The sequence below is a fragment of the Gymnodraco acuticeps genome, unplaced genomic scaffold, assembly GCF_902827175.1.
Source record: "Gymnodraco acuticeps unplaced genomic scaffold, fGymAcu1.1, whole genome shotgun sequence".
In the NCBI taxonomy this organism is placed as follows: Eukaryota; Metazoa; Chordata; class Actinopteri; order Perciformes; family Bathydraconidae; genus Gymnodraco; species Gymnodraco acuticeps.
Genome location: NW_022991295.1, coordinates 228894 through 236775, shown reverse-complemented (window position 1 = coordinate 236775; position 7882 = coordinate 228894). Strand labels below are relative to the sequence as shown.

General features: G+C 42.1%; 17 non-coding genes across 17 annotated transcripts; all 17 read right to left on the bottom strand.

Moving 5' to 3' along the window:
• Nucleotides 1-271: 271 nt before the first annotated feature.
• Nucleotides 272-342, bottom strand: trnag-ccc. Its single transcript has one exon. It is a non-coding gene; the product is annotated as a tRNA-Gly (tRNA).
• Nucleotides 343-774: 432 nt separating this feature from the next.
• Nucleotides 775-847, bottom strand: trnag-ccc. Its single transcript has one exon. It is a non-coding gene; the product is annotated as a tRNA-Gly (tRNA).
• Nucleotides 848-1388: 541 nt separating this feature from the next.
• trnag-ccc lies at nt 1389-1458 on the bottom strand. The gene has a single exon. It is a non-coding gene; the product is annotated as a tRNA-Gly (tRNA).
• Nucleotides 1459-1713: 255 nt separating this feature from the next.
• On the bottom strand, nt 1714-1784 carry trnag-ccc. Its single transcript has one exon. It is a non-coding gene; the product is annotated as a tRNA-Gly (tRNA).
• A 505-nt stretch (nt 1785-2289) lies between these two features.
• On the bottom strand, nt 2290-2360 carry trnag-ccc. The gene has a single exon. It is a non-coding gene; the product is annotated as a tRNA-Gly (tRNA).
• A 255-nt stretch (nt 2361-2615) lies between these two features.
• trnag-ccc lies at nt 2616-2686 on the bottom strand. The gene has a single exon. It is a non-coding gene; the product is annotated as a tRNA-Gly (tRNA).
• Nucleotides 2687-3042: 356 nt separating this feature from the next.
• Nucleotides 3043-3113, bottom strand: trnag-ccc. Its single transcript has one exon. It is a non-coding gene; the product is annotated as a tRNA-Gly (tRNA).
• Nucleotides 3114-3368: 255 nt separating this feature from the next.
• On the bottom strand, nt 3369-3439 carry trnag-ccc. Its single transcript has one exon. It is a non-coding gene; the product is annotated as a tRNA-Gly (tRNA).
• A 505-nt stretch (nt 3440-3944) lies between these two features.
• Nucleotides 3945-4015, bottom strand: trnag-ccc. Its single transcript has one exon. It is a non-coding gene; the product is annotated as a tRNA-Gly (tRNA).
• A 255-nt stretch (nt 4016-4270) lies between these two features.
• Nucleotides 4271-4341, bottom strand: trnag-ccc. The gene has a single exon. It is a non-coding gene; the product is annotated as a tRNA-Gly (tRNA).
• Nucleotides 4342-4597: 256 nt separating this feature from the next.
• Nucleotides 4598-4668, bottom strand: trnag-ccc. Its single transcript has one exon. It is a non-coding gene; the product is annotated as a tRNA-Gly (tRNA).
• A 356-nt stretch (nt 4669-5024) lies between these two features.
• trnag-ccc lies at nt 5025-5095 on the bottom strand. The gene has a single exon. It is a non-coding gene; the product is annotated as a tRNA-Gly (tRNA).
• An 879-nt stretch (nt 5096-5974) lies between these two features.
• trnag-ccc lies at nt 5975-6045 on the bottom strand. The gene has a single exon. It is a non-coding gene; the product is annotated as a tRNA-Gly (tRNA).
• A 404-nt stretch (nt 6046-6449) lies between these two features.
• Nucleotides 6450-6520, bottom strand: trnag-ccc. Its single transcript has one exon. It is a non-coding gene; the product is annotated as a tRNA-Gly (tRNA).
• A 505-nt stretch (nt 6521-7025) lies between these two features.
• Nucleotides 7026-7096, bottom strand: trnag-ccc. Its single transcript has one exon. It is a non-coding gene; the product is annotated as a tRNA-Gly (tRNA).
• Nucleotides 7097-7351: 255 nt separating this feature from the next.
• Nucleotides 7352-7422, bottom strand: trnag-ccc. The gene has a single exon. It is a non-coding gene; the product is annotated as a tRNA-Gly (tRNA).
• A 356-nt stretch (nt 7423-7778) lies between these two features.
• trnag-ccc lies at nt 7779-7849 on the bottom strand. The gene has a single exon. It is a non-coding gene; the product is annotated as a tRNA-Gly (tRNA).
• Between the last annotated feature and the right edge of the window lie 33 nt (nt 7850-7882).

Genomic DNA, 7882 nt, shown 5'->3' with positions numbered 1-7882 from the left:
GCCCTGTGTATCCTTAATATTGTGGCCTCACAGTCTGTAATCATCGTCTTCAAATTGCTAGTGCATTAGCTTTTTGTCATATAGTTAGCTATAGAAAAACAAGTTACCCTTAGAGTCCAGTGATAAGAAAATTCAATGTTGTAGTGGTTACAAATAACTCTGGCTCTCTCAACTCCACCGCCTGGAAGAGATTTCAAAAGTCCATTTCAGAGTTCTGTACCTTTCTCTATTCTTTTGTCCCCTACTCAACCCATATTCAGACCGTCTTGCATGCACCGCCCGGGAATCGAACCCGGGTCACAAGAATGGGAATCTTGTATGATACCACTACACTAGCGGCGCTTGTATTGTTTTGTATTGATTTGGACCCTGGACCTCTCGCAACCTAAGTGAGAATCATAAACCTACACCAAATAAACACTTCTTTGTTTGAAGTTGGATTAATACAAACACTGCATGGGAATCGAACCCAGGTCACAAGAATGGGAATCTTGTATGATACCACTACACTAGCGGCGCTTGTATTGTTTTGTATTGATTTGGACCCTGGACCTCTCGCAACCTAAGTGAGAATCATAAACCTACACCAAATAAACACTTCTTTGTTTGAAGTTGGATTAATACAAACACTGCATGGGAATCGAACCCGGGTCACAAGAATGGGAATCTCTCAAAACTCTGCCGATGGAAGAGATTTCAAACGTCTATTTCAGAGTTCTGTACCTTTCTCTTATCTTTTGTCGCCTACTGAACCCATATTCAGACCGTCTTGCATGCACCGCCCGGGAATCGAAACCCGGGTCACAAGAATGGGAATCTTGTATGATACCCACTACACTAGCGGCGCTTGTATTGTTTTGTATTGATTTGGACCCTGGACCCTCTCGCAACCTAAGTGAGAATCATAAACCTACACCAAATAAACACTTCTTTGTTTTGAAGTTGGATTAATACAAACACTGCATGGGAATCGAACCCAGGTCACAAGAATGGGAATCTTGTATGATACCACTACACTAGCGGCGCTTGTATAATGCTTGTTATAAATAATATAACTATCAATATATTTACTATTACAGGTGTTTTTGATGGTTTTCCATAGAGTTGTTGGAGTGCCCTGTGTGATCCTTAATATTGTGGCCGTCACAAGTCTGTAGTCATCGTCTTCAAAATTGCTAGTGCATTAGCTTTTTGTCATATAGTTAGCTATAGAAGAACAAGTTACGCTTAGAGTCCAGTGATAAGAAATTCAATGTTGCAGTGGTTACAAATAACTCTGGCTCTCTCAAATCCGCCGCCTGGAAGAGATTTCAAATGTCCATTTCAGAGTTCTGTACCTTTCTCTATTATTCCATCGCCTACTCAACCCATATTAAGAACGTCTTGCATGCACCGCCCGGGAAACAACCCGGGTCACAAGAATGGGAATCTTGTATGATACCACTACACTAGCGGCGCTTGTATTGTTTTGTATTGATTGGGACCATGGACCTCTCGCAACCTAAGTGGGAATCATAAACCTACACCAAATAAACACTTCTTTGTTTGAAGTTGGATTAATACAAACACTGCATGGGAATTGAACCCTGGTCACAAAAATGGGAATCTCTCAAAACTCTGCCGATGGAAGAGATTTCAAACGTCTATTCCAGAGTTCTGTACCTTTCTCTATTCTTCCGTCCCCTACTCAACCCATATTCAGACCGTCTTGCATGCACCACCCGGGAATTGAACCCGGGTCACAAGAATGGGAATCTGGTATGATACCACTACACTAGCGGCGCTTGTATACGCTTGTTTATAAATAATATAACTCTCAAATATATTTACTAATTACAGTGTTTTTGGTTTTCCTAGATGTTGGAGTGCCCTGTGTATCCTTAATATTGTGGCCTCACAAGTCTGTAGTCATCGTCTTCAAAATTGCCAGTGCATTAGCTTTTTGTCATATAGTTAGCTATAGAAGAACAAGTTACCCTTAGAGTCCAGTGATAAGAAAATTCAATGTTGCAGTGGTTACAAATAACTCTGGCTCTCTCAACTCCACCGCCTGGAAGAGATTTCAAAAGTCCATTCAGAGTTATGTACCTTTCTTCTATTCTTTGTCCCCTACTCAACCCATATTCAGACCGTCTTGCATGGACCCCGCCGGGAATCGAACCCGGGTCACAAGAATGGGAATCTCTCAAAACTCTTGCCGATGGAAGAGATTTCAAACGTCTATTTCAGAGTTCTTTCCCTTTCTCTATTCTTTTCTCCCTACTGAACCCATATTCAGACCGTCTTGCATGCACCGCCCGGGAATCGAACCCGGGTCACAAGAATGGGAATCTTGTATGATACCACTACACTAGCTGCGCTTGTATTGTTTTGTATTGATTTGGACCCTGGACCTCTCGCAACCTAAGTGAGAATCATAAACCTACACCAAATAAACACTTCTTTGTTTGAAGTTGGATTAATACAAACACTGCATGGGAATTGAACCCAGGTCACAAGAATGGGAATCACTCAAAACTCCGCCGACGGAAGAGATTCCAAACGTCTATTTCAGAGTTCTGTAACTTTCTCTATTCTTCCGTCCCCTACTCAACTCATATTCAGACCGTCTTGCATGCACCGCCCGGGAATCGAACCCGGGTCACAAGAATGGGAATCTTGTATGATACCACTACACTAGCGGCGCTTGTATAATGCTTGTTTATAAATAATATAACTATCAATATATTTACTATTACAGTGTTTTTTGGTTTTCCTAGATGTTGGAGTGCCCTGTGTATCCTTAATATTGTGGCCTAACAAGTCTGTAGTCATCGTCTTCAAAATTGCTAGTGCATTAGCTTTTTGTCATATAGTTAGCTATAGAAGAACACGTTACCCTTAGAGTCCAGTGATAAGAAAATTCAATGTTGCAGTGGTTACAAATAACTCTGGCTCTCTCAACTCCGCCGCCTGGAAGAGATTTAAAATGTCCATTTCAGAGTTCTGCACCTTTCTCTATTCTTTTGTGCCCTACTCAACCCATATTCAGACCGTCTTGCATAAACCGCCCGGGAATCGAACCCGGGTCACAAGAATGGGAATCTTGTATGATACCACTACACTAGCGGCGCTTGTATTGTTTTGTATTGATTGGGACCATGGACCTCTCGCAACCTAAGTGAGAATCATAAACCTACACCAAATAAACACTTCTTTGTTTGAAGTTGGATTAATACAAACACTGCATGGGAATTGAACCCTGGTCACAAAAATGGGAATCTCTCAAAACTCTGCCGATGGAAGAGATTTCAAACGTCTATTTCAGAGTTCTGTACCTTTCTCTATTCTTCCGTCCCCTACTCAACCCATATTCAGACCGTCTTGCATGCACCGCCCGGGAATCGAACCCGGGTCACAAGAATGGGAATCTTGTATGATACCACTACACTAGCGGCGCTTGTATAACGCTTGTTTATAAATAATATAACTATCAATATATTTACTATTACAGTGTTTTTTGGTTTTCCTAGATGTTGGAGTGCCCTGTGTATCCTTAATATTGTGGCCTCACAAGTCTGTAGTCATCGTCTTCAAAATTGCTAGTGCATTAGCTTTTTGTCATATAGTTAGCTATAGAAGAACAAGTTACCCTTAGAGTCCAGTGATAAGAAAATTCAATGTTGCAGTGGTTACAAATAACTCTGGCTCTCTCAACTCCACCGCCTGGAAGAGATTTCAAAAGTCCATTTCAGAGTTCTGTACATTTCTCTATTCTTTTGTCCCCTACTCAACCCATATTCAGACCGTCTTGCATGGACCGCCCGGGAATCGAACCCGGGTCACAAGAATGGGAATCTCTCAAAACTCTGCCGATGGAAGAGATTTCAAACATCTATTTCAGAGTTCTTTACCTTTCTCTATTCTTTTCTCCCCTACTGAACCCATATTCAGACCGTCTTGCATGCACCGCCCGGGAATCGAACCTGGGTCACAAGAATGGGAATCTTGTATGATACCACTACACTAGCTGCGCTTGTATTGTTTTGTATTGATTTGGACCCTGGACCTCTCGCAACCTAAGTGAGAATCATAAACCTACACCAAATAAACACTTCTTTGTTTGAAGTTGGATTAATACAAACACTGCATGGGAATTGAACCCTGGTCACAAGAATGGGAATCTCTCAAAACTCTGCCGATGGAAGAGATTTCAAACGTCTATTTCAGAGTTCTGTACCTTTCTCTATTCTTCCGTACCCTACTCAACCCATATTCAGACCGTCTTGCATGCACCACCCGGGAATCGAACGCGGGTCACAAGAATGGGAATCTTGTATGATACCACTACACTAGCGGCGCTTGTATTGTTTTTGTATTGATTTGGACCCTGGACCTCTCGCAACCTAAGTGAGAATCATAAACCTACACCAAATAAACACTTCTTTGTTTGAAGTTGGATTAATACAAACACTGCATGGGAATTGAACCCTGGTCACAAGAATGGGAATCTCTCAAAACTCTGCCGATGGAAGAGATTTCAAACTTCTATTTCAGAGTTCTGTACCTTTCTCTATTCTTCCGTCCCCTACTCAACCCATATTCAGACCGTCTTGCATGCACCGCCCGGGAATCGAACCCGGGTCACAAGAATGGGAATCTTGTATGATACCACTACACTAGCGGCGCTTGTATAACGCTTGTTTATAAATAATATAACTATCAATATATTTACTATTACAGTGTTTTTTGGTTTTCCTAGATGTTGGAGTGCCCTGTGTATCCTTAATATTGTGGCCTCACAAGTCTGTAGTCATCGTCTTCAAAATTGCTAGTGCATTAGCTTTTTGTCATATAGTTAGCTATAGAAGAACACGTTACCCTTAGAGTCCAGTGATAAGAAAATTCAATGTTGCAGTGGTTACAAATAACTCTGGCTCTCTCAACTCCGCCGCCTGGAAGAGATTTAAAATGTCCATTTCAGAGTTCTGTACCTTTCTCTATTCTTTTGTGCCCTACTCAACCCATATTCAGACCGTCTTGCATGCACCGCCCGGGAATCGAACCCGGGTCACAAGAATGGGAATCTTGTATGATACCACTACACTAGCGGCGCTTGTATTGTTTTGTATTGATTTGGACCCTGGACCTCTCGCAACCTAAGTGAGAATCATAAACCTCGACCAAATAAACACTTCTTTGTTTGAAGTTGGATTAATACAAACACTGCATGGGAATCGAACCCTGGTCACAAGAATGGGAATCTCTCAAAACTCTGCCGATGGAAGAGATTTCAAAAGTCCATTTCAGAGTTCTGTACCTTTCTCTATTCTTTTGTCCCCTACTCAACCCATATTCAGACCGTCTTGCATGCACCACCCGGGAATCGAACCCGGGTCACAATAATGGGAATCTCTCAAAACTCTGCCGATGGAAGAGATTTCAAATGTCCATTTCAGAGTTCTGTACCTTTCTCTATTATTCCATCCCCTACTCAACCCATATTCAGACCGCCTTGCATGCACCGCCCGGGAATCGAACCTGGGTCACAAGAATGGGAATATTGTATGATATCACTACACTAGCGGCGCTTGTATTGTTTAGTATTGATTTGGACCCTGGACCTCTCGCAACCTAAGTGAGAATCATAACCCTAAACCAAATAAACACTTCTTTGTTTGAAGTTGGATTAATACAAACACTGCATGGGAATTGAACCCTGGTCACAAGAATGGGAATCTCTCAAAACTCTGCCGATGGAAGAGATTTCAAAAGTCCATTTCAGAGTTCTGTACCTTTCTCTATTCTTTTGTCCCCTACTCAACCCATATTCAGACCGTCTTGCATGCACCACCCGGGAATCGAACCCGGGTCACAATAATGGGAATCTCTCAAAACTCTGCCGATGGAAGAGATTTCAAATGTCCATTTCAGAGTTCTGTACCTTTCTCTATTATTCCATCCCCTACTCAACCCATATTCAGACCGCCTTGCATGCACCGCCCGGGAATCGAACCCGGGTCACAAGAATGGGAATATTGTATGATATCACTACACTAGCGGCGCTTGTATTGTTTAGTATTGATTTGGACCCTGGACCTCTCGCAACCTAAGTGAGAATCATAACCCTAAACCAAATAAACACTTCTTTGTTTGAAGTTGGATTAATACAAACACTGCATGGGAATTGAACCCTGGTCACAAGAATGGGAATCTCTCAAAACTCTGCCGATGGAAGAGATTTCAAATGTCTATTTCAGAGTTCTGTACCTTTCTCTATTCTTTTGTCCCCTACTCAACCCATATTCAGACCGTCTTGCATGCACCGCCCGGGAATCGAACCCGGGTCACAAGAATGGGAATCTGTCAAAAGTCTGCCGATGGAAGAGATTTCAAACGTCTATTTCAGAGTTCTGTACCTTTCTCTATTCTTCTGTCCCCTAATCAACCCATATTCAGACCGTCCTGCATGCACCGCCCGGGAATCCAACCCGGGTCACAAGAATGGGAATCTTGTATGATACCACTACACTAGCGGCGCTTGTATTATGCTTGTTTATAAATAATATAACTATCAATAGATTTACTATTACAGTGTTTTTTGGTTTTCCTAGATGTTGGAGTGCCCTGTGTATCCTTAATATTGTGGCCTCACAAGTCTGTAATCATCGTCTTCAAAATTGCTAGTGCATTAGCTTTTTGTCATATAGTTAGCTATAGAAGAACAAGTTACCCTTAGAGTCCAGTGATAAGAAAATTCAATGTTGCAGTGGTTACAAATAACTCTGGCTCTCTCAACTCCACCGCCTGGAAGAGATTTCAAAAGTCCATTTCAGAGTTCTGTACCTTTCTCTATTCTTTTGTCCCCTACTCAACCCATATTCAGACCGTCTTGCATGGACCGCCCGGGAATCGAACCCGGGTCACAAGAATGGGAATCTCTCAAAACTCTGCCGATGGAAGAGATTTCAAACGTCTATTTCAGAGTTCTTTACCTTTCTCTATTCTTTTCTCCCCTACTGAACCCATATTCAGACCGTCTTGCATGCACCGCCCGGGAATCGAACCCGGGTCACAAGAATGGGAATCTTGTATGATACCACTACACTAGCTGCGCTTGTATTGTTTTGTATTGATTTGGACCCTGGACCTCTCGCAACCTAAGTGAGAATCATAAACCTACACCAAATAAACACTTCTTTGTTTGAAGTTGGATTAATACAAACACTGCATGGGAATTGAACCCTGGTCACAAGAATGGGAATCTCTCAAAACTCTGCCGATGGAAGAGATTTCAAACATCTATTTCAGAGTTCTGTACCTTTCTCTATTCTTCCGTCCCCTACTCAACCCATATTCAGACCGTCTTGCATGCACCGCCCGGGAATCGAACCCGGGTCACAAGAATGGGAATCTTGTATGATACCACTACACTAGCGGCGCTTGTATAACGCTTGTTTATAAATAATATAACTATCAATATATTTACTATTACAGTGTTTTTTGGTTTTCCTAGATGTTGGAGTGCCCTGTGTATCCTTAATATTGTGGCCTCACAAGTCTGTAGTCATCGTCTTCAAAATTGCTAGTGCATTAGCTTTTTGTCATATAGTTAGCTATAGAAGAACAAGTTACCCTTAGAGTCCAGTGATAAGAAAATTCAATGTTGCAGTGGTTACAAATAACTCTGGCTCTCTCAAATCCGCCGCCTGGAAGAGATTTAAAATGTCTATTTCAGAGTTCTGTACAATTCTCTATTCTTCCATCCCCTACTCAACCCATATTCAGACCGTCTTGCATGCACCGCCCGGGAATCGAACCCTGGTCACAAGAATGGGAATCTTGTATGATACCACTACACTAGCGGCGCCTGTATTGTTTTGTATTGATTTGGACCCTGGAC